The following is a 22,876-nucleotide window of genomic DNA, read 5'->3' as shown; positions in this document are numbered from 1 at the left end:
AATGTCTTCTCATATTGACCTATTCAATATTTTTAATATAATAGATTATTTGTCCACTTTGGCTACGTTCACTTTTATTTTATGGAAGGCTTCCTGCTTCAGTTTTCTGGTTGAGTTAAATGTTCTACCTCTGTCAAAGGGCCAGCCTTTCTATGACTGATGCTTCTTTCTGTCTTGGTCAAGTGATTTGTTTACATAGACTTTGCGTTGCCATGGTTATATTAAATCTATCATTCTGCCAAAAAGGCACTTGCATTAGAAATTCTTAAGTACACAGAAGAAAATACTTTGCAACACTGTCTGCTTGGAACTGTTGGATCTGCTCCATCTTGTTGGTATTTGGAAAGTGAAGCCTTTCTCCTTTCTTCTGAATTGAGCATTTTACAGGATTAGAAAATGAGTTTGAATGAATATGATGGGAATGTGTTATGTTGCATTAATGGCCTTCTGAAATTTGCTACTTGATGTGTGCAGTGAGTGGATGGACAGGACAGTGGGAAGCCAAATAGCTGCTTGTGGTAATATTTAAATAAACCTACTTGCGGAGAACTTGTTCTATAGGACCTTCAGTGTAATGAATAAGGAATATCCACTTCTGTCCTCACTGGCAAAATTAACTTTTCTGCAACTTGAAGAAATGTAGTACTCTTGCAGTGGTTTGGCGGTGGTGCTCCAACACTTGGGTGATGTGGGTGGTGCTCCATCCCACAGTGTTGGAGCCATGACATCATGGTGGCACCATCACACATGGTGGCAGAGGAGAGTAGGCAGATGTCTGGCAGGAAACCTAGCTATGAAGGGGGCTGATAGACTTCTCATGCTACTGGGACAGATGGCTCTCAGTCTCTGTGGCAGCAAGTATGCCGTGTCTTCAAAGACAGACATTTGCTCTATTAAATATTCTTAGCTTCTCTAGAAGGCAATTGACAGGGCTTCAAAAGCTACAGGATACACAGAGAAGAGGTAACTGACTGGCTAGGCAGTGTGGCTGGGCACTGTTAATCATGTTCAGGTGCATAAATAGACAGGTGACCAAAACCATACAAAATAAATGAAACCTGCAAAAAAATGAAGACAGGAAGTCACCATCTAGTGGAAAGATTGCAAATCTAGAACTGTCTCCTATTCCCTGTTGTGCTGCTGACCTGCTGTGTAACCTACAGCAAACACCTGTAATGAGATTTAGGAAAATGCTTATTCCCCAGGAAAATGTAATTTATTATCCAAACATTGAGCTATTCATAACTGCTCCTGAAAATATCAGCTTCTTCCTGATTGCTTCCCAATTGACAACTAGGTGTAAACATTAAAAATGCTTTTATTTCCACGTCATGCTGTCTGTGTAATGTTCATGCAGTGTAATATCACTAATAAAACTGGAGCTGGAGATTTACATGTGATAATGCTGATGTGAGATGCTGTCTTGAGAATTATCACCATACCAGGATTGGTGTTAGGATGTAGATTCTTAAAATCTGTTCACTTTTCATTATTTTTTAACTCAAATGTATTTATTTGGCTTTTGTTTTGAATTTTGGCTGAAGAAATGAAAATTGGTTTGCCTATTTGAGGGTTGGACCAAACGATCTCCTGAGTTCCCACTCAACCTCAACCATTCTATTTGGGTTTTCTTTTTTTCAGTCTCTGCTTTCTTTTTGGTTAGGTTCGTTTCAGGTTTTCCACCGTAAGGCTAGTATCTCAGAATTTTCATGCATCAGAAAAGTATCAAGTTAAATATTGTAAATTAGAAACTATCAACGGGAATGTAGATGAAAGGGGAGGCTAGTCCTTTAAGAATCTACCTCTCAGTGTTGTTGTTATTGAAAGCCATTGTTTTACTTTGTATTTGTGACCTAAGTGTTGTCCTTGCTGTCTTTACAGAAGAGTCTTTGTGTGTTTTCTTCATTAAGTTAAAATTACTTTCCCTTAATGTCATTTCCTTTTGCTTCTTGACAATTTCCTGTTCTGTCACATATCCCCTTCCTGAGCAATTTTTTTGTTTGTGGGTTTTTTGTTGTTTTTTTTATTTTTTCAAGATAGAGTAGGCTGTAAGCTGGCCCTCTGAACATTGATTCAAGGAAAAAAAAGAAGATCAAAGCTATATTTGGGAAAGGCTCTGGCTGGTTTTTCTTGATTAGACTTATGGTGGAAGCCAAATGAGATGCCCTGGGTTTCCTCACTGGTAAAACAGACTATAACCTTTAACTGCTTAGACCATTATCTAAGATCATGCTTCATTAGCAACAAGATCACATGAAAGATGAGTGATGGCTTTGAGGATGCGCTGTAAATGCTAATCCGCTGATTTTCTTTTGAGTTTTCTACACGCATTTTATGTTCTCATCCTTCATATTTGCTTTCCATTTCTGGGTAGGCAAGAAGCCTTTCAAACTTGAAATCTGCTCTTATGCCTCCATTGATGCAAGCTCTCTGCAGTGTCACTTCCAAACACATGCTAGTGAGAAGCCCAACAAATTTTGACTTGGTTCATATTGTTGGTAAGTATAAATAATCCCTCTGTCAAATAAATCCTGTAAATCTGTTGGCTTTTCATAAATAACTACAAACCCCCACACTTTAAGATATGCAGTCATAGCCATTAATAAAAGTGAAGTCAAACATTTAACTGTATTCTTGTTGGAAGTTCAGCTCTGTGAAGGATTTTTTTGTTTAAAGGGATTGCTTTCTGTCCCATCTTTACAACTCTTTCTGTATATAATTACTGTGTAGATTGTGCTGGAAGATGCATGGAACGCTAATGTGGTAAATTAAAAAGTATCCAGTAGAAGAAGGTGATAATATCTGTCTCTTTGTGTGAAGGGATATTGGAACAAATGGTAGTGACCTGTATAAAAACAAAAACGTGTTCTCTCACCAGCTGTATGTCTTAATTTGTTGTATTGGGTGCACTGTTCTGCTTTATCACTGTGATTTTGTCTGCAGCTTTGCTTGTAGTGTTTTGATTCCACCCCCACCAACTGAGGAAATGATCACATTTCTTGACAATGCTAACACATTTTATCTTGCAGTGTTGGCAGCATGTGTCATGTGATGAGTGGAAGCATTAGCTAGTCTTAGTAAAGCCAAAGTACATGTTGAAAGTATGTATTTAGCAGCCTTAGAGGCTGTTTAAGTGTTAAATTCTTGTGTTTAAACTCTGTATGCTAAATGATGTAGTGTTTGCTTTGTGTTTAAACTCAAAAAGTTCGAACTAGGGTAAGCTAATGTCCACAAGTCACATTGAGGCATACAGTGGCTGGTGGGGAGACAGCTTAAATAGTTTTGTTTTGTTACTTACATGGAGGAAAGCTTAAATTACTGTTTCTTTATCTGTCATGATAAAAATAATTTGGATTACAAAACTAACGTTCCTTTTTGAGAGTCTTTTGATGCCAGAATTAAAATGTAGGAATACATCTATCAAAAGTGCTAAGATACTTTGAGCTCAAAGTAAGTTGCTTCTTCACAGAGAGCTTTTTCAGTATCCGGTAATGGAATAAGAGCGGAAAAAGGCTTTTTCCTAATTTTTGTGGCAGCTGTCTAAAAATGCAGATCTGTAAACATTATCCAAATGCTGCAACAACAAAAGAAGGACATTTGTATAATGGAACTGTCACTTACTGGCCTTGTTACAAAGGCAGTTATTTGTTTGCAGATATTTACTTTCTAGGAAGTATCATGTATGTCCTAATGCAAGAGCAGGAAAAAAACAATGTTTGGAAAACTTGAGGGGAATAGAGTGGAAAACACTGGCAACCTATTACTCTTCATGAATTGCTGTAGTAGCACAAGAAATCTAGTTTCCTCTCTTATCAGATAAGCTTTAGTTATAGGATACAGGGAAGCACAATAATGGACTGCCATTAAATCCTGTACTACTAAAAATTTATTTCTTCAATAAATGGTAGTATCTGTCATAGTATTTTTCCTCCTTTTGCAGTATTACTTTATAAGCTTATACTTCTTCATTCATATGTGATAAGACATCCTTATTTACAGGGATCAAAGCATGCGTTATTTTCAAATTAACGATGTGCCTCCTTTCACCAGCCTGCTTTTCCCTATTACATGCGCATTTGCCATCATAATAAGATGCACATTTGCCATCATAATATAAACACTTGCCTGCTTAACTTTACTGTGGAATTAGTTCTATTTGAAGTTAATGGAATTGTTCTTTAATAGGTTAAAAACTTATACAGTGAGAGTCTGAGATCAGGAAGTGAATATTTTAACCAGTGTCTGTAATAGTAAACAGTAACACTGAAAGTATTCTTTTCTTATATATATAATCTATACTTACGAACTATTTAGTTCCTGTTTGTATAGTGGTAATTGCAAATGCTTGCATAGTGCTTCAGACCTAAGTAGTTTGCATGTTTTGAAGTTGCCCAATTCAGTTTGCCTGAATTGGGTAAATACAGTTAAGTTTTGGTTGTCATGAGTAATCTATTTAGGTCTATAGTAGTCTTAAGATTTTTAAGTGCACTAGAATATTCTTTTGCTGGAACTGTATCAAAAATACAACGAAAGGTAGGAATACTAAAGAAGAAAAAAACCCTCTAAGCAAACTCAGGCCTTTTCCAGTCAAGAAACATATACTTTACAGCCACAGAGAACACATTGACCGATTCAGTGGGCTGCTTTCAAAAGTGAGGTCTGAAGGGTAGAAATCCTACTTGACCACCTAGGTCTGAGTGTAAGCAAGACCATTGGATGGCATAACTGCAGTGATGAAATATACAGAGAAGTGTCATCTCTAAACTTTTTTAGTGTTCTGATTTATTTCAGGAACAAATATATATTGTTCACTGATACTCAGTTAGAAACGAGTTTGATTACTCAAGTTCTCATCCATTATTTGTGCTTTGAGTTTACCAGATACATGGAATGAAAAACAATGTAGTGAAATCTGCAGTGAGAAGTGCTCATCAAAATTCAACATTACAGTGGAATTTAATTTTACAGTGCATCTCTGCATATATTGAGAGGGATATATATATATATATATTTATATATGCCTGTTTAATGAACTCAAGACTTAAAATGTCTATCTAGCTGAGCTGTTTATAACAGTTAGTCTTCTTACTTTAAGGCTTTTGTCTTATTGAGAGCTTAGAACCATGCAGAAAAAGAGATGTAAATTTGCTTGAAGTATCTGCCTTGCTTAGTGACTTGGAAAAGTCACATGGCTGCTTGTGATGGCACAGAATCCGACAGGTTCACATTTTGGTAGTTTTGCTATCAAAGACAGTAAGAATTTCCTGAAAGTTGTTCCTTCCTGGTGATTATAGAGATAGGAAGAGTTCTGTGCTGCTTTAGTAAGAATGCTGTGCATTCTTTAGTAAGAATGTATTGAGGAATATTTCATCTTTTGTGTAATTCTTAGCTTGAAAATGCATGTTTTTTATGCCTGTCTAGTAAAATGTTATCTTACGTGCCAGATCAACCAATTACATTTTTTGTTAGGTGGGATGGGAAAGGGGGGTTAAATTATGCTTTTCTGATGAAGCATACTTGAACAAAGTCTAGAGTCTTTTGCTTATTGCATTCACGTAAATAACACAGCACCCAATATAAAAACCTGTAAATATTTACATCACTAACTATGAAGTTTTTAAACTGGTACAGTCTATACATACCTAGTTGTTTAATCTGACCTCTCTGTGGATCTCTTTCTGAACTCGGTGGAAAATTTTGTATATTCCCCCAAGAACATCTTCATTTCATATGAAAGATTGCTTAAATGTGTAGAATAATGCACCCATGTTAGAGTTACTTTCTGCCTGCCTAAAGTTAACTTTACAAAGGAAATCTAGAAGATAATATGCCTGTTGGCTAAAATTAGTGTGGGATGAATCCTGCTGTAGGCAACTATTTTAATTTTCTAACTCATAGGACTGCAAATAGTTGTTGCCAAAATAAACAGATCCTCAATGTTTGTTTAAGGGGAACATTAAATCCAGAGAGGCTTATGCTACAAATTAAGTTTTGAAATCTGATTGTTTCGTGTTAGGTAACAAGTGCTGAGACCAACCCACAAATCTGTCTGGATTCTCTTACAGCCTGTGTACAACTGTATTCTAGGTTGGCCTTTTACAGAGGAAGTGGCAAACTCCAAAGATTTAGATTCTAGATTTGGTATTCCCTGAATCTGAAAGAACTGAAGTTTTAATTAGGATCAGATAATAATTCCACTGTGTTAGAGCAGGATTTAGACCCATAGTAGGTATATACCAGGCCTCACATTTTAGTATAGAAAGAATCTTGATGGTATGTGTTACAGTTAAGTTCTTTATTTTGAGGTATGTCCCTCTGTCATAATGCAAAGTGGGTAGTGTGAAATAACAAATGCAAGGTCAAAACTTATCAGTGTATTCAGATTGGTTTGCAGCTTCCACTAATTTGAGCTGGAATTGCATGCAGATACATGTGCACCTGGAAACGTGTGCATCTCTGGTGTGTGTGGGGGCATGCTGGTGCAATTGTATCCTAACAATGTAAATGCATACAGGTCCTATTAAGACTAAAAAGTAAATTGGGATGCTAGTGCTTGTAGGAATTCAGATTCTTGTTGTCTGTACAGATATTTTATTTTCGAGGAACAGATATATCCACAGATCCACAAGTGACACAAAAATGGAAATACTGTGAAAACATGGTGTAAACTCCACTAACTTACTCCAGTGGCAGGAAAAAGTGGTGAAAGACGTCATCTTTGTTGTGTAAAATTAGAGACATTTTAGGCCTAGAAACCCTCACTTGGGAATACAGCTAGCTGTAAGTGAAATCATTGGGCCACAAGTCAGAAGAGCTGTGTTCTGATCTAGCCCTGCCACTGCGTAAAGCCATGAGGTCTTGCTAGGGATGACTCATCCCATGACCTGCTGTTTGTCTGTTTTGGCTATTTGTCCAGCTAGAGGTTGACTTGCCTGTGTTTGTGCAGTACTCACTGCTTCTGATAATACTAATGACTGATACATTTTTAATTTATTACAGCATTCAGAAGAGCTTGGACCTTCATACGCGCTGACATCACACTGGTGATACAGTATTTGGCTGTAGTTTTTGCTGCAATTCTTCTCCTCTGACAAACAGCCTCTCTGAAAACACTTTAAGAAACATCAGCCCGGTTCAGGATTGTCATTAACCAGTTCCCAGTCCTCCTTTACCCTCAAATCACTTCCTGTGGAACATTAGGTCTTCACACTTAAACTTCCACCAAAGCATCCCGGCAAATAAAGAAGCTGTTGGCATTGTCTCTGTGCTGAAAGCCACCGGTCATCTTGGAGGCCAGAAGAAATGGTCCTAATATAGTAATTAGAAGCACTTAGAATGGTCTTCCCAAAAAGCTTTGTGTGCATTGTGGTACAGGTAGTAACTCCGATGTGCTGAGAGGAGCATGGAGGTTTATGTTGCACAAAGGATGGACATGTTTATCTTTCTTCTGGTTACTTCTTGCTGACATATGCCACTTACTTACAAATTAAGAACTTGACTTTTTTAAGGCACACTTAATGTACCAAAGCAGACAGTGAACCCTTCAGGTGGTTTCTGGACTACGTCTCTCATTTCTGATACAGGTCTCTGTATAAAACTGAAAATGGTTCAAGAAAATCTACTTATAATGTGGTAAAAAAGTTTCATTGTATTTCTTTATGCTTATTTTTAATAGCAAAATATGCCTATTTTAAAAAGCTAATGCAATTTTAAAGTGAAAATACAAACTTGAAATATGACATCAAATAAACTTGACTTGAAACTTCAGTGGTTAAATATATCTGTACCTTATTTAGCCAAACAGAAACTGTTCACGTTAAAAAAAAAAAAAAAAAAAAAGATTAAATTGGAAGAATGGAATGCTTTCTAACTTTAGGCTGGTTTTACTGGTTTTACTCTAGGACTCCATGTTTATTCTGTGACTGTGGTGGTTTTATGGAGTCTGTTATTAGCTATGAACGTTACTTAGGAAACGTAATAGAAAACCTAACATTGCAGCTCCCTACCAGACAGAAGCAAACAGTGACCGAAATGTTGCTTACACTGTTCTCTTAAATACAATTATAAAGAATATATTACTTCAACAGGATAAAAGTTTCCCTTTAGATAAGTTTGTAGATTTCTTGATATACAGCGAAATCTTAGTAAAAGAGTTACATGCAGAGTACCGACTAGCAAAATGTAGGTAGAATCCTTGTTAAAGAATTAAAGAGAAACTTCGTTCAGAAAAGATAGTGTTTATACAGTTAGGAACTGATGGGCATCACAGACCTCATCTTCCTGCTGTACTGTTGGAACAGAAAATGATTGGAAATGCATACCAAGCATAAATACTTGGCTCTTTTTCATCTAGATCTGTAACAGTTGGGCATTTGCAACTGAGCACATACGTAATTGCTAATGGGAAATATTTTCTATCCTTAATACAATTCATGTTGCAATACTTTAACTTGTTTGTACTATAGTCAGATGGCTCTTTAACTTAATTTCTTGAATGGTAGGTACTCATTTACGGCAACAGCAGTACATTAAGGGATTCTAGCAGCTTTTCACTAACTTTGCATTGGGGAAATTTTTTGATCATTGTTGATGTGAGGCCCAGAGGACATTGACTTAACATGCTGATTGTTTAATAGCATTTAGCAGTAGCAAAAGATATGAACTGTGGAGGGAATGTAGATATGTGGAATTTCATTAACCAAACTGGAATTCAGCCAAAACTTAGATCAACAGTCCCAATCTTGCAGAAAGCACAAGGGAATTTCTAATAGTTGGTAAGTGAACTGAGCTTTCATTTTGATGTCACCTTGACAATTGTGGTGTAAGCAATCTAATAGCTACTTTTCTAGGGAATCTATTCGGTAATGTTGTGAAGGAGATGGTCTGTACCACTCTAGTAAATTACTAGTAATTACTAGAGATTACTGCTGGCAACATTCTATCTTGGGTTTAGTTTTCATATAAGCACTAAGCTGAACCTTGGCATTTGAGAACAGGCCAGAGTACAGCTTGAAGTAGTAGAGCTGCAGGCATAGAATGGTGCAGTTGCATGCCCATTAGAATTTTTAACGTGCTGGAGTTTTTGGGTTTTTTTCAATTTTTTCCCACTGTTGTTATGCAAGTTGTATAATGGACTTCATAAGTTAATTAGGAATGGGATCTTGAGTATAAAAGTAAGTGCTTTATTTCTTTTTTTAATCTATCTGTTAGCCTGTAGTAAGAGGACAGAAATACTGAGCATTAGCTAGTTTACTGAAAAGGCCGACTACTGATAGCAGCTTTGGTACGCATAAGGTGTGATTTATAGATGCAAATTCTAATTTGTTCTTTATACCAGCCTAAGGCAGTACAGTTATTCTGCAGTGAAGTGAAGGATTTTGGTATGTCCTTGTGTGATCCTTCAATACAAATATGACTATCTATCAGATATACATCTTTGCCTTACAGAAAAGGAACAAAATTTAGATACAGAAACTAATAATCTTGACATGTTTCTTGTTTGTTGTGTAAAACATCTTGGAATACTAGTGTTTTAATAAAAGTATACATACTTTTTTCATTCAGACTGAAGTGGCTATTGTGTAGAAGTCTATTATTATAAAATATTCCAAATATAGTTCGATCTGTACAATTAGTTTCTAGTACAGCTGTCACATGTGTCTTCCCAGTCTGCTTCCATCTCCAAGCACAATTTTTCTAGGAATATCTGAGTTAATATGCTTTGAGTTTTCTTCTGTGTAGACCAGGAAACAGTGATGTTTGTGGGTTTTTTGAATGTCAACTTATGTGAGTGTGTGAGGAACTGAGGTGGAGTTCTGTTATAAAGCTGTTAACCATGCTTCCTCTTGAACAAATTGACCTTTTCCTTCTTACTTCCCTTTGCTGTCAGGAAAGATCTTTCATAGAGTAGTAGTTCTACAAAGTGCAGCCGTAGCATAGATTAGGAGTTGTAACAGAGTCAACAAAGGATTCTTTGTCTTGTTATACTCAGGCAAAGATTCTGTTGCTATAAATAATGCATGTTTTAATTAGAAACTGCAAATGGAAATACCAGTCTTTATAGGCTTGTTGATTTCAGTATAATCTGTTAGGGGCAAATTCTGCTTACATGCTGAACACACAGCACATTCTTCAAATTTGTGGTTGGTTGTTTTTATTAGTACTACCTGTGCTAGTGAGTTCCTTCCTATAAATTAAGAAAAATGTCATGCCTAGGTAATCATCTGGGAATTTCTGTCACAGTATACTATAAAAGTTACCTTACATACTGTGACAAAACTGGCTGCCCGTTGATTTTGAGAGTTCTAGATTCCATTTCTCCTGGTTAGTGTTAATAGGATCATGCACCATATCAACTGAAAGTAAATTTAACTAATAGTAGGGGATGAATGTAAAAGCAGATAATGAGCATACTAATTTCTTGCCAGATTCCCCTGGGATTAATCACGCTGTGCCTGATGTTCTCCACAGGTTTAGGCATGCATGCACAATTACCCTGGCTAAGCTGATACCTGGGTAGTTCACGAAGCTGAAATACCCATCAGTCAAAGAGAGTGAGCACAACCTTTTTGTGCCTTTTTAATTAGATTGGTTTAAAAACGTAGCTGAAGGCCTCTTTTAAACATAACACTCTACCAACTTCAGTTAAGGTGTCCCAACAGTTACCCGAGTGGTGCATAAGTGTGAACAGAAATCTGCATGAAGGCTGTTAGTTTCCTTTGCACCAGATTGATTTTTTTTCTTTACTTTGGATAATTTCTGTTTGTATGCATTGACCAGTCTTGTTTTAAACTCATTTGACAGTGTCAACATGAAATGTGCACATTCTTTTTAGTAGTTTATAGTTGCTAAAACAGTAAGTAAGGCCCCACCCAACTTGTAGAACTGTAGAAAAAAAAAGAGAAACAGATTAGGGTGGCCCAATGTCCAATTGATGTCCAGTTTGGGCACCCTAATCTCCTGCTGTTTGTGGGCAAGCCTGAGCAACATATCTGTAGAATGCTTATAAGAAGTGGAATTTAGGAATGAAATAAGATTTAAATATGTAGAACTCCTAAGCGATGTGAAATCCTTCTGTGAGTGACTGAAAGCTGATTTTAGAAAATGCTGTAGTAATACTAGACACCTGGAGCAGCCCAGGTGGGTATGGATTGAGTTACAGGTGAGCTGAAGTGTTTCAGAGTCCAATGCAGAAGATGCTGACATTGAGCAAGGAGCCTTCAGATTAAGAAGCAAGGCTGAATGTAGGATTGAGTTTTACCCCTAATCTTCAGACTTAAGTGCTTCCAGCTGATCATGATTCACTTGTGAACTCTTACCTCCTTGTCTGATGACTGGAGTTAGCTTTGACAAAACACAGCCAGGGAAAATCCTGGAGCCTCTACTTTAGTTTACTTGCATGTGTGAAGATATTGCACGGTGGTTCAGATCATTCCTTTGCAGAGGAGGGTAGGGTTTCATATTCTTTGTTTCCCAAGAGAGTACAAAAAGGTAAAACCTATTGGAAATGAGGTTCATCAAGTGCTCCTATAAAAGTGTTATTTATGCATGAGGACACCAGGCTTCTAATTTCTATTCCAGCGAACATTTAAATTTTCTATATTAACTGGAACATGTATTAAAAATACAAAGCAAGTCGGGGCAAAAGTTATATAAGGAAAAGTAGTTCTGTTTTATGCATCAGTCTTTTCAAATATACCTGTCCTTTTAGAACAGTAGCAAGAATAAAGAAGAAAGGTAACTTCCTTCCCTTCCCTTAGATTCTTCTTGAAAACAAATTCAGCATAGCTAATAAAACTAAAAAAGGTAGGAAGGAGAAGTTTGACTTAGATGGAATGCTCAAACCTGTTTTTTGTTGGAGGACCAATAGTTAAAGCACTGCTTGCTGCAAGGCAATGTATTGTATTAGTCTGTTATTCTTTTCTTTATCATAACTAAATAGGACGTAGTGCTGTACGTGATGTACGTTGTTTGATTGCATTACTCGAAAGCATGCTGAATAATTTTTCAAGTTTATTGATAACCTAAATCAATGTTTTTAACTTAGCATTCCTCTTTTCAAAGGTAATTCTGCATATAACAGAAAATGTAAAAGGCCAACAGAAATAAATTTGCTACTAACACAGCTGCGCGGTCAGTGGAAAATGTCTTAAACATTTATGGATTATTTTTCCTCTTTTAAAGTGTATTGATAATTTTCACAATAAGCAGCTGCCTGTGGACTCTTAGATACAGAAAACACATGCCAAGAGATGGCATGTGAAGATGAACAAGCAGACATGGATGGGGTAGGTGAAAGTTCCGTGCTGTAAATGGATATTCAGCATTCTTCTGGGTCGTTGCCTTGAACTCCACACCCAGTGAGTAATAGTGATACAGCAGTGACAAACCACTATTGCCCAGGGAGAAAGAAACTCTTTTTGTGTCCATAAGCAGGCATATTCAAAGGTATGCCCATAAGCTGTTTCTCAAAGTGCTGACTGAATTGAACTGGTCTTGATTTATTCTGGTCTGAATTGTACTGATTAATAGCTGTTAGTAGGAACAGAGGAATTTTCCTTTTGATAGGTGGGGCTCATAGCCTTGTCAGTTCAAGTCTTGCTGAAGAACAAAGTGTACTGCTATAATTATTAGTAGTTCTTATCCCAGGGGAAAGGAATCTGTAGCACTGCTCTTTTGTGTCATGAGGAATACTTGTGACAGAATTTTCTTCTACTTGCCAGTGTGGATTGGCAAGAAATTATGGCTCCTTGTCCCACCTGTCTCTCCAGTGGCTCCTCTGGCACTGGGGTTACGTGCACTAGCAGCTCTTGTCCAGAATGAGATTGCTCATTCCCAGGTTTTGTTACTGATGCACTTGTTGTGAGCCAGCGTCCCTCTTTGGCTTCTAGTTTTTAAGGGATGGGTGTAGCCAGTGTTAGCAAATTCCATGCAATGGTAAATAGCGAAATCACTGTTTATTGTAATTTTTCTGTTCATACGCAAATACAAGGAAATAAATAATGTAATCTTTTTATATCCTAAGAAAGCATCAGCAATAGTTGGTGTGACTGGCTTAAGGCATTTGATTGTTGTCTGTATTTCGGAAATGATGTCTTGGTGTTTGGAATGCTTTTTCTTCACTTGCCATCTGCTATGTGGAGGTGCAGCAGTTCAGTTTTCACGTGGCACCTTTCATTTCTGTTTCCTTAGCAGAAAGTGAGCAATGCAGCACACCTTCCACAATTAAACCTGTCTTGGTCACTGCTGGAGAAACAGGCAGAAACAGGTCTTTTAATAGAAACTGTCTCTAATAAAACTGAGACAAACATGTCCTGTTAAAGATTTGGGGAAATCTCTTAAGGCAAAACGCCTACTTCCTAAGGATGGACTTCACTTGGCCTTCCTTCTATTGTACTTTTCTTCCTGTAGATGACAGATATGGTTAAATGCTGGTACCAGTCAAGTTATTGAGAGCGAAGCGAGGATTTCATGTGCTGCATCTACAGGCAATGGCTTTACTCCCCACTCTGCTAGAAGAGGTCATGCTGGCTGCTACTGAATCTTTCCAACCTGCTCTTGTATTAATTTTGAACTCTCCTGGGTCCAGATGGGTGGTCTTTCCAAACTTCAGTAGCCTAAAAAGTCATGCATCCCATTTAAAATTGGGCACCTGGATTCCTTCTAGAGCTAATGGAGGCAGTATTTATTTCTTAGGAGTAATTACTCCCACCTGACTGGGAGTTGTGGGGTAGCAAGGTGGTCACTTCCTAGATGTAACCACAGCAGGATCTGTTCTAGTAGCTGTTACCTCTGCTCTCTGCAAACCTGATGTTACAGCAGGATCTGCTTAGGGACCATTTTAAGGTTAGATTTTCAGTAAAATGAAGTGCCTTGAGTAGTCAAACTGGTTATTAAAACTCCTTTTTGGGATCTGTCTGAAAATTGCAATGGTATTAGAAAAAGACTAGTCCCTGCAGTCTACTGCTCAATGTGGAATTCAGATGAATAAGAAAAGCAGTATTGTCCATCATGATATTTTAGAAAGCTCCTCAGACTAAGAGTGGTGAAAGACCCCTACTATGTGAAAGATTTGAAGACAGAGTAACATACTAGCATAGCTTTTAAGGCCAAAAGAGATCATTAGATCAACATCTCCCAGGCAGCATGCAGACCACGTTTAGCTCAGAAGATAACCTGCCGGTAGTCATAGCACGAAATTGGTTTTGCAGTATTCTCAGTTCCATGAATAGCAAAACTAATGAAGCTTTATTTCCTCAGTGTGTCTATGCATGTCTTGCCTCCTCCCATGGGAATTCTGGAATTCTCTTGTGTCTAATGCTGTGGCAGATTTCTCAGGGGAGGCGCGGGAGGTGAGTAGGGAGGGGATATGAGATTCTGTTTATTTTCACCAATTATTTAAGGGTTTAGTGTTTTAGAAACCCCCTTTCTTTCTGTTGGTTAATATTTGCCACTGGGTTCCAGAATTACTAAGAGGCAGTGGACAGACTCATGTCTATGTGGAGCACAAAGACACGTGGTTTATTTTCGTAGGAAACTTGGCAACAAATTTAGAGTGAGAGGTGTGGTGATGTGTTAACAGTATTGAGAAATTACTAATTTCAAAGTGTGGTTGGCCCCAAAAAGCACAGAAAGGCACTTGTGTCAGTTCTGTTACATTGCTTGTTCTCTGTAGTTCATTCCACAGAACTTCAGTGTGCCAGCTCTGCTTAGACAAGAGGTGGCTTGTGTTTTACGAAAATACTATATAATTTAAAGCGGAAAAAGAAATGTACTGCTTCTGTTCATCATCTGTCTCAGCAGTGTGTCACAGTTAAGATTTGCTTATTTTATTTCTAAATCTGTGTTGTTATTTTTAGCTTTAATTTTTTAGTATAGGTTCTTGCAGTTCATTTCTCTGCTAGGTTAAACAACCCTCTAAGTTTTCACGATGAAGTGGGGGGGGGGGTGTGTGTGCTGTAAGTGGATCATTCTGGATTTTGTTTTTGATAAACGCAGCACTTTGAACTCTTTAAGCCCCTGTAGTAGGGCCTTTTCTCTAGCCTTCATGTTACTATGGCTTTTCACTCTGTGATTGTAACCAGTGTGGTCAAAAAGCAATTTCTAAATTACTTGTCAGACTCTGTATGCTTTCTGGCTGGCAAATAACCTGCAGAAAGAGAGTGATATCCTCTTTCCTATCTGCTTTGCACAATAAAAACATAAGATAATGTAAGAATGGCAACATCAACTGTTTGGGGTTTTTTCCAATGTGGCTGTGAAGATGCTAGCACAGTACAAGCTGTAAAACAAGCTAATTTATGGAGTTGCATTTTTATAATGTTTAGCTTTCCTTTTACAGCTCTTGCATTCATTAGCAAGTATTTGTTGAACCACGCTGTTCCTTTGAGATCCTCAAATACCCTGCTCAAAGCCAGGCAGTGTGTGCATTCATGAAGATGTTGGCCTATCACAATGTTTCAATTTTTCTCTCTATGAAAACCAATTTAAACTTATTATTGCCAGCTGTTCCTTTCTACGTGTCATTAGCGATCCTGATTGATGCAACTCTTTGCCCTGTAGAGGGGAAGCATCAGGCTTGTTCTGTTATGTTAACTTGTCTGACAAACTACCATCACAGAAGATTTAAAGCTGTAAGCAGAAAAAGCATGTGTTTTACCAGAGTTTGCTCTTTTAAAAATGTCTTTGGAAGTAATAGTTTATTAATTTATTAATTACAATAATAAACAAATGTTATTAAGTTTACAGTTTGTCTCAGTTTTATCCAGAATTGTCATCCTGTTGTGGGTTTTTTTGGTAAATACTTGCAACAGTTTTGTTAACTTGCCCCTGTCTGATGCATGAAAGAGTCATCTCTGGAACAGTGGCTGTTCCACGCAGACACAGTGATCTGCTTAATCCTTAGTCTCTGAGGATAATCAATAGATACAAGTTAACTATTTCACCTTATGGCTAAACATTAATTATGCAGAATGTGCTAGTGTCCTTTTTTTTTTTAGGAGCATTTTAACTGCACATATTCAGTGATTAAGTGCTGGCAGGTCATTTTCTTTGTCTGCTGCTGCAAAGCAAAGTTAAAACTTAGCTGGCAGCAACTGTGCCTCTAGCTGAGTGATAAGTTGTATGGGTTTAAGACAACGCTACTGACAGAAAGGATAGGTTGAAAATCAGATTCTTTTGTTGTTACAAAACAGCCAGGCTAGAATGAAATGGCAGTAGTTCAAGCACATGCTAGACAAACCATATGTTCCTTACAGTGAAATGAAGTGGTGTTGTATATCGGTATTGCTAAGCATAAGGACAACAGCTCCAGCTTCCAGAACTGCTGGCAGGAGTCCTACCTAGAAGAAATGTACTCTTTCTTTGTCCTTTAAAAGTCATTTAGGAGTGAAGCCAACATCTGTTTCTGCCCATCTCATGTTAGAGCAAGATGTACTGGCAAAACATGCCTGATTTAAGGGAGTGGACATAATTAATAAATTTCAACTATATATGCAACTGAGTTCTAAAACAGACAGCTAAAATAATTACAAAACTATCACTTCTTGAATACAGGACTGCAAAGAATCTTGTGGGTCATTGAATCTCATCTCTGTTCTCCCAAGAGTTAGATGAATTCTGGTTAATTTATCAAATTCCATTTTGGGATTTGTCATTTGCTCACCCATTGGAAAATGGCTCCAGCGTTCTGATTCTCTCCTACCTTAAAGTCATCTTCCTATTCTCACCACAAATTCTGGACATTTTCTGTGTTTTGATGTCTGTATACATTTGCTCTTAGAGCTCTTCTTTTTCTCCCTCATGCTTCTTTTGAGAGTGCTTTTCTAGAGAGCATGCTGTCTTCTGCAGAGCCAGAAGCAACAGAAACACTTCTCTGGTAAACTGATATTTTAGATGAGACTTCCTTTATGATCTGTGTTTGACGCCTTAGATATGATACTAAGTTCAAGAGAAGCCCAGTCTTAAGAACATGTCTATATTAACTGTGAACACACTCTTTTTGGATTGGAGCAGTGTGTTTTCCCCCAAGGGTTCTCCAAATATGTTTTAGACTATCACTAACGGTGAGGGAAAATAGTAATGGGAACAGTCAAATCAAAAGTTGTGTATCTGCAGGCCATCTTCAGTGAAGAAGAAATGAGAGATTTGTTACTGAGGATATATTTTCTCAGCCTGTGGGCTTTTGTGGAACTCTTGGCTGAGTAAAAACACAGGGACCAGGCCTAAGACAGCTACTTGTAACCTTATATAAGTTTAAATGCCAGCAATTGGCAGCTGATTTGTCACTTTTCTAAAACTACAAAATCTGTGCTAAAACATTGCTGGTAATGGTGGAATAAGGATGCAGAGTCAGCAATGTGAAATATGTTAAGTCAACTGTTTGTGTGTAGTGTAATATATTGAGGAAATTCCAGCTGTAAGGTGTGTTGTCTGTGTTTAAGACTGTCCCCAGGTGAAATACTGTCTGCCTGTGCTGCTGGACATGGAAAACTTGATCTAGAAAGTGGAAACAGGCCTCTGTTACTTCACTTGAATGTTAGCATTGAACTTAATGGAAGCTTAATTTTAGCCTACCCTTAAAATTTCATTTTAATCTTTTCTAATTAAAGTCACTTAAAATCGAACTCCATAATTGTGTGTTTGACCTGGGGTACAAGTATCTTGGGCCTTGTCCAGATTGTGTAAGGAGGGTGAGGTAAGGTGATCACTGGCAGAAATCCAGATGGAAAACACATTCCCTGTATCTTTTCCAGGCAAGGGTTTCTTCAACCTGTTAACTAAGGCTGATGCTTCTTCAGTGTTTCTTCTTATTGTAGAGAAATCCTCAGTGAATAGCAAATGTCTTGTTCTCATCTGAAAGCTCGATTTTTGTGCTTCACTGCTGGCTACTTTTGGGCACACCATTAACAGTGGTTTAGAGAAATGCTCAATTGCTCTATGGCTGGGAGAGGAGTTTGAGATAATGGGTGGAGAAAAAGTGCTGATTGAAGACCTAGCTGTTGACGCTTTAGAGCTGTGTAGTAGAAAAGGCAGTTTATCCAGCATGGAAGTGGTGAGTGAGCCTAATCATCTGTGGGTAGATTTGCTGGAAGGCTGTGGTTTTTGTCCTTGTCGAGGAAGAAAACCCAAATCTTTTAAAGGCTTATCATTCCAGCTTTACAATTTGCATGACCTTAATGAGTGACTGTACACACCTGAATTATTGTATCTCCATAGGAGGATAATTGTATGATCTCATCCTTTTCACAAATCCCATTGTCTTTTATGTGGTGCTTTAACTAAATCAGAACAGAGATAAAAACTCATAAGCCCTGCTGTGACTCAGGCATGGGTAAGACAATGACAACGCAGGCAAATGCTGAAGGAAATTGCTCAGACTGAGAAGTGTAGCTATACACTGTTCATTACCCACCCCTGCCTTCCTATGCCCACACCCTCAGGATCTTTCTCTGCTTGTTTCAGGTCATGATGTTATTAGCTCTGGTACTGTGCTTTGCATACTGGGTAGCAGAATGAAGTGCATGTCAGAAGGTAAATCTCACATGTTCACTTTGGCTTTGCCCTCTGACTTTTGCACTCTTGGGTTTGGTTATGATGTCATGTGCTAAAAAGTAGAGGAGATGAAGCCATTAGTAACAAGTCATTTCCTTCTTTTCTTATTTTCTATTCATGTTAGTGACTCTGTTAGTGAAATGCTTTCACTCTGATCACTCTGCGTCGATCTTGCCTGAAGTTGTGTGTTGTGCTGACTGCTGTCCAGGAAAGGAGAAAACAATTTAAACTCTCCATGCAGTGACAACTGAAATAAAAGCCATGGGAACTGCTAAGCAACTTGGTGAAGTGTGAGGAGCATGTGGCTTGGTGGTTTCCTCAGTGCTGACAACTAACGTAAGGGACCAATTTCGGCTTAGCCCTATGGGTATGCAGCAGAAGTAGTAGGAAACCTACAGAATCAGGATAAACTAGTATATACCCCAAACTTAGTCACTGATCTCCCAAGAAAGCATGAGAAGTACAGAGGTGCTAGAGGGAGGCTTAAGACTGGGAAATGGCATTGTGTTATGTTGTTTGACTTGTACTGTGTGTATCAGTACAGGTTTTTGAGGTCAGGTCTGTAGCTGGTAGAAGTCGTGATAGTAAAAAGTGTTGACACCAATTTTCCTTATAATTTATTTTTCTGAATCACATGGCAACTGCAAAGGAATTTGTTCTCATTAGCATGAGGCAAAAATCTTAAACGCTTGGATAATTCAAGTAAAAAACCTAACATATCTTCAGATGAAAATGTAACTTTGGTCCACCTGCAAACTGTCCAACCCAGTCACGTTAATGGAATATAGTTCATCATCAGTAGCAGCAGGGACATCTATAGCCAGATAGAAGCAGACTTCTGTTGACACAGCAGTATTAGCCAGGGATATGAGAAGGTGTGAGCTGTGGCTAGTGGAGCCAGGCTTGGAAAAACCTCCAAATGCAAATGCAGTTACACCTATGTAAGTGTTGTAGTGTTATAGGATGTCTTTCAGAAGGGTTGCCGAATACAGTGATTGTGCTGCTGTTAAGTTACATCCCCATTAGGCATGCACTGTTGGCTGCATAGGCTGAAACAGTTACTCCAGCAGAAGGTCTTATTAGTCTAGATCAGATATATAATCTTTTAAGACCTGACTTCTTTATTACAGCAGTTAATAATTAGCAGGCTTTAGGTAAATGGGGGATCTGAGGCTTTCAGCAAACTGTGGAAGACTGGATAAAGCTGCCAAAACCAGCCCGTGCATCATGGCACTTGTAAAATAGTAATTACAGACCCCCTTGCAAGCACAACACAGGAGAAAAGTAGATTTTAAAAAGTATGTGTTTTATTCATAAATCAGTAGGTTGCCGGGTTTTAATGCTGATTTTTGTCAAGAGTTACCAAAATACATGATGTGTAATACCAAGGGAAGTAGAAATGTTTTGCAGGGATTTAAAAACATAATACAATGTTTGGGTTTGAGTGATGAAGGAGAAGCAATACTGCATCTCATCTAAGTTTACCCTGCAACCTAACTCCCAGTGCTTTTGCAGTCCATCCCAGTCCCAAAACCATGTACCTCCCTGGGAACAGCAGGTGCTTCACATCTAACAGAGCTCTTTTCTCCTTCCCCTTCCTTATTTATGGAGCGTTTCTCCTTGTCTGGAAAAAGTGCTGGTGATCTTTTGCCTAGTTAAAAATAAACAAGGTTCCAGAAATGAATAATAAACAGAGCTAGTAATATTAAATAAGCAAGCTGCTCTCTTAGAGGAAGAATGAAGAAATAAAACTAACTTTTTCTAGCTATTTGCTTTATTTTAACAACATGATTTGCAGTAATGCTTCCAGCACAGGGATTCTTAGAGAGTTATAACTCTTCTGCTCTGTAATTTGTTGCAGTTTTGGACAATCTAAGCACTGATACTGATGGCAGAGTGGGGAAAGTGTGACAAATTTGTTCTTATGTGTACACTAGCACTTGCATTAATCTCTAGTTTATATGTGCCCGGAAGGATTCACATCCCTCCCCTCCACGTATGGTCTCCATGTGTCTGAGATTTGTTACATTCCAGTCAATGCAGCATAAATCCTTATTAGATAGGTCGTAATGATTCTTGCTATTCAGCTAGGGCATGTATCTGATGACTGTATCCATTTACTAGTAGAATTTGAAGGAGGCTTCTATTGAAACTTATAATAAAGCAACCTTTGGATTTTTAATCTCTCTAACTAGTTTTATTAATTCTTCCTCTTCACACTGACTTCTTAAGGCATCTCTGTGAATATGTTGCCAAATTAAGACGTTGCAGAGAAAAATATCAGAAGAGAAGAAAAAACCTTCAGAGGCAAAAGAAAGAATTTTTTGTATGTGTGATCTGAAATGAGGCTGAGAACTAGTGAAGTGAAGTACCACCAGGAAAACTGCTACAGTCAACACTGCTGGTGAGAGCTGTAGTGGAACACCTTGTTTCGGTAGGCAGATGAAGAAACCTTGAGGCTCTGTTTCTCTGCAACACATCTGGGACACTTAAACCCATTTTTAATGACATAAAGACAAAAGGATGGAAAATGAGGCTTAACTGCTAGTTTTAGTGTAATACAGTAAATGATCCTAGGGCCTGATCCGGTGATGTGGTGAGCATTCTTCAACGTCATCCAGTAAAAGCAAACAAGGAAAGTGAACTTTTTCCATATGGACTGCCACAGATGATTCACTGCATGTCCAAATATTTCGTGGGAAAACACACTAGCTAATAACATTTAGGGTAAGCAAGATTATGAGCTCCTCTCACTGATCCAAAACTGTCATCCCTGCTCTGCTTTAAAAAAATCTTCTCTAGAATTTCTGCTGTGTATCTCTTCAGGAGATATTTTGGGGCATGAATTCTTGTTTTACCCTTCAAGTTTTCTATTTGCTGTTACAGTGTCTCTTGTGAAGGCCAATGGAAAGTGATTTTGAAGTCATTCAGCATGGGCCATCCACTGTGGTTTGGTGTCTGTTATGTTGCTGATCAGGTTAGCACCATTGAACTGTTGTGTGTGCTTATCACAGGAGACAAACAAGCAGATTTGCTGAGAGCGAGGGACATCTTTACACTTAAAAACCCCCAAATTCTGGTTATGTCAGATGGGCTTTGTAGAAAATGTTACTACTCGACACGCTTACTTAAGAAAGGCTTTAGTATTTGAAACCCCCAATCTTACCCGTGGGTCGATGTTGTTGTCAATCTACATTCTGTAAGCCTTGGAAAAAATAATGTAGTTTTGATAGTTATTATGTGATTTGGCCTGCATCAGAAATATGGCTTTAATTCAGAGTTTACTAAAAAAACTGGGAAGTGTCTAAATGTAAAAGGTTGAATTTGCTTCCTTCCTGGCATAAAAAATAACCAACCAGCCCTTTGCCCCCAGATAGTACTGATTTGTGGGGGAGTGAGCTAAGGAACTTAACCCTCCAAAGTAGATGGACATTCTGAAAGATTAGTTTTATTAATTTAAATAACTATACAGTTACTTATATATTTATAAGTATATATTTATAAGTTGCAGATATCTGTATTTATTGTTGAAGTCTCTAAAATCTGGTTTCCAGATGGCAGTCTGGTAGGTTGTCTTATCACCAAACTTACTCCCTCTTATTGATGGAGGGGTTTAAAACCAAGTTCACTCTCAGAATGTAAAGTACAGAGCAGGAATCACTAGCTACCTGGAACAGGCAAGGAAGTTTCATGTGAGGATGAGAAGTTGAGAAATTTTAGTACATCAAGCAAAAGAAGAGACAAGATTTAAAACTAGTAGCAGGAAAGGTTTTTTAAAAGGACTGTCAAAGCTTGTGCTGACCTGACATGATGAAAAATCTGACCAGCTCATCTGGAAATAGAAAGCGTCCCTAAAGAAAGTTGGGGCCATTCCAGTTTACTGACTTTCTATAGCTATAAGATATATATACCTTATAAGCTATAAGATCTGTCCAGGTGTTTGAGGTGTTCCTGCAGCGTTTGAAAGTGCATATTTTCTTAAGAGATATAACAGTCTTGAAGTATTCTGGTTGGAGGAACTCTGTCGTTCTCATTAACCTCAGAAAAGGATCATGTAAGCCAGAGGCAGACATGATACAGCCACCTCTCTGAAAGGTCCCTGATGGTTCTTTCATAATGTTCAGTAACATTTTTATAATTGCTCTTCTGGGTTTCTGCTTGGAGGGCTATTCCTAGTGTATCATAACCACCTAACTAGCTGCGGTAGTGTGAGAGCATCCACTATGGCTGTGCAGGCACCTATCTTCGAGGTTCTTGTTAGCTTTTGTAAGTTGCATTAGCAAAACTATATTCCTAAGTGTCCAGAGTAACTCTAGCAGCTCTG

At 38.0% G+C, this 22,876-nt stretch overlaps 1 long non-coding RNA gene across 7 annotated transcripts in view; it reads left to right on the top strand.

Annotated features, from left to right (window-relative positions):
• LOC128851175 (uncharacterized) overlaps positions 1–22,317 on the top strand; it is a 36,259-nt gene extending 13,942 nt beyond the window's left edge. For 4 of the 7 annotated variants that reach the window (XR_008448437.1, XR_008448434.1, XR_008448436.1 and 1 more), the window contains 2 exons: positions 2,375–2,498; positions 7,000–22,317. This is a non-coding gene — a long non-coding RNA (uncharacterized LOC128851175). The remainder of the gene's footprint in view (positions 1–2,374; positions 2,499–6,999) is intronic. The other 3 variants (XR_008448433.1, XR_008448432.1, XR_008448431.1) reach the window with 2 other exon arrangements.
• The last annotated feature ends 559 nt before the right edge of the window (positions 22,318–22,876 follow it).

This window comes from Cuculus canorus, chromosome 2 (genome assembly GCF_017976375.1).
Source record: "Cuculus canorus isolate bCucCan1 chromosome 2, bCucCan1.pri, whole genome shotgun sequence".
In the NCBI taxonomy this organism is placed as follows: domain Eukaryota; kingdom Metazoa; phylum Chordata; class Aves; order Cuculiformes; family Cuculidae; genus Cuculus; species Cuculus canorus.
Note: the sequence above shows the minus strand (reverse complement) of the source record. Positions and strands in the feature narration are given on the sequence as shown.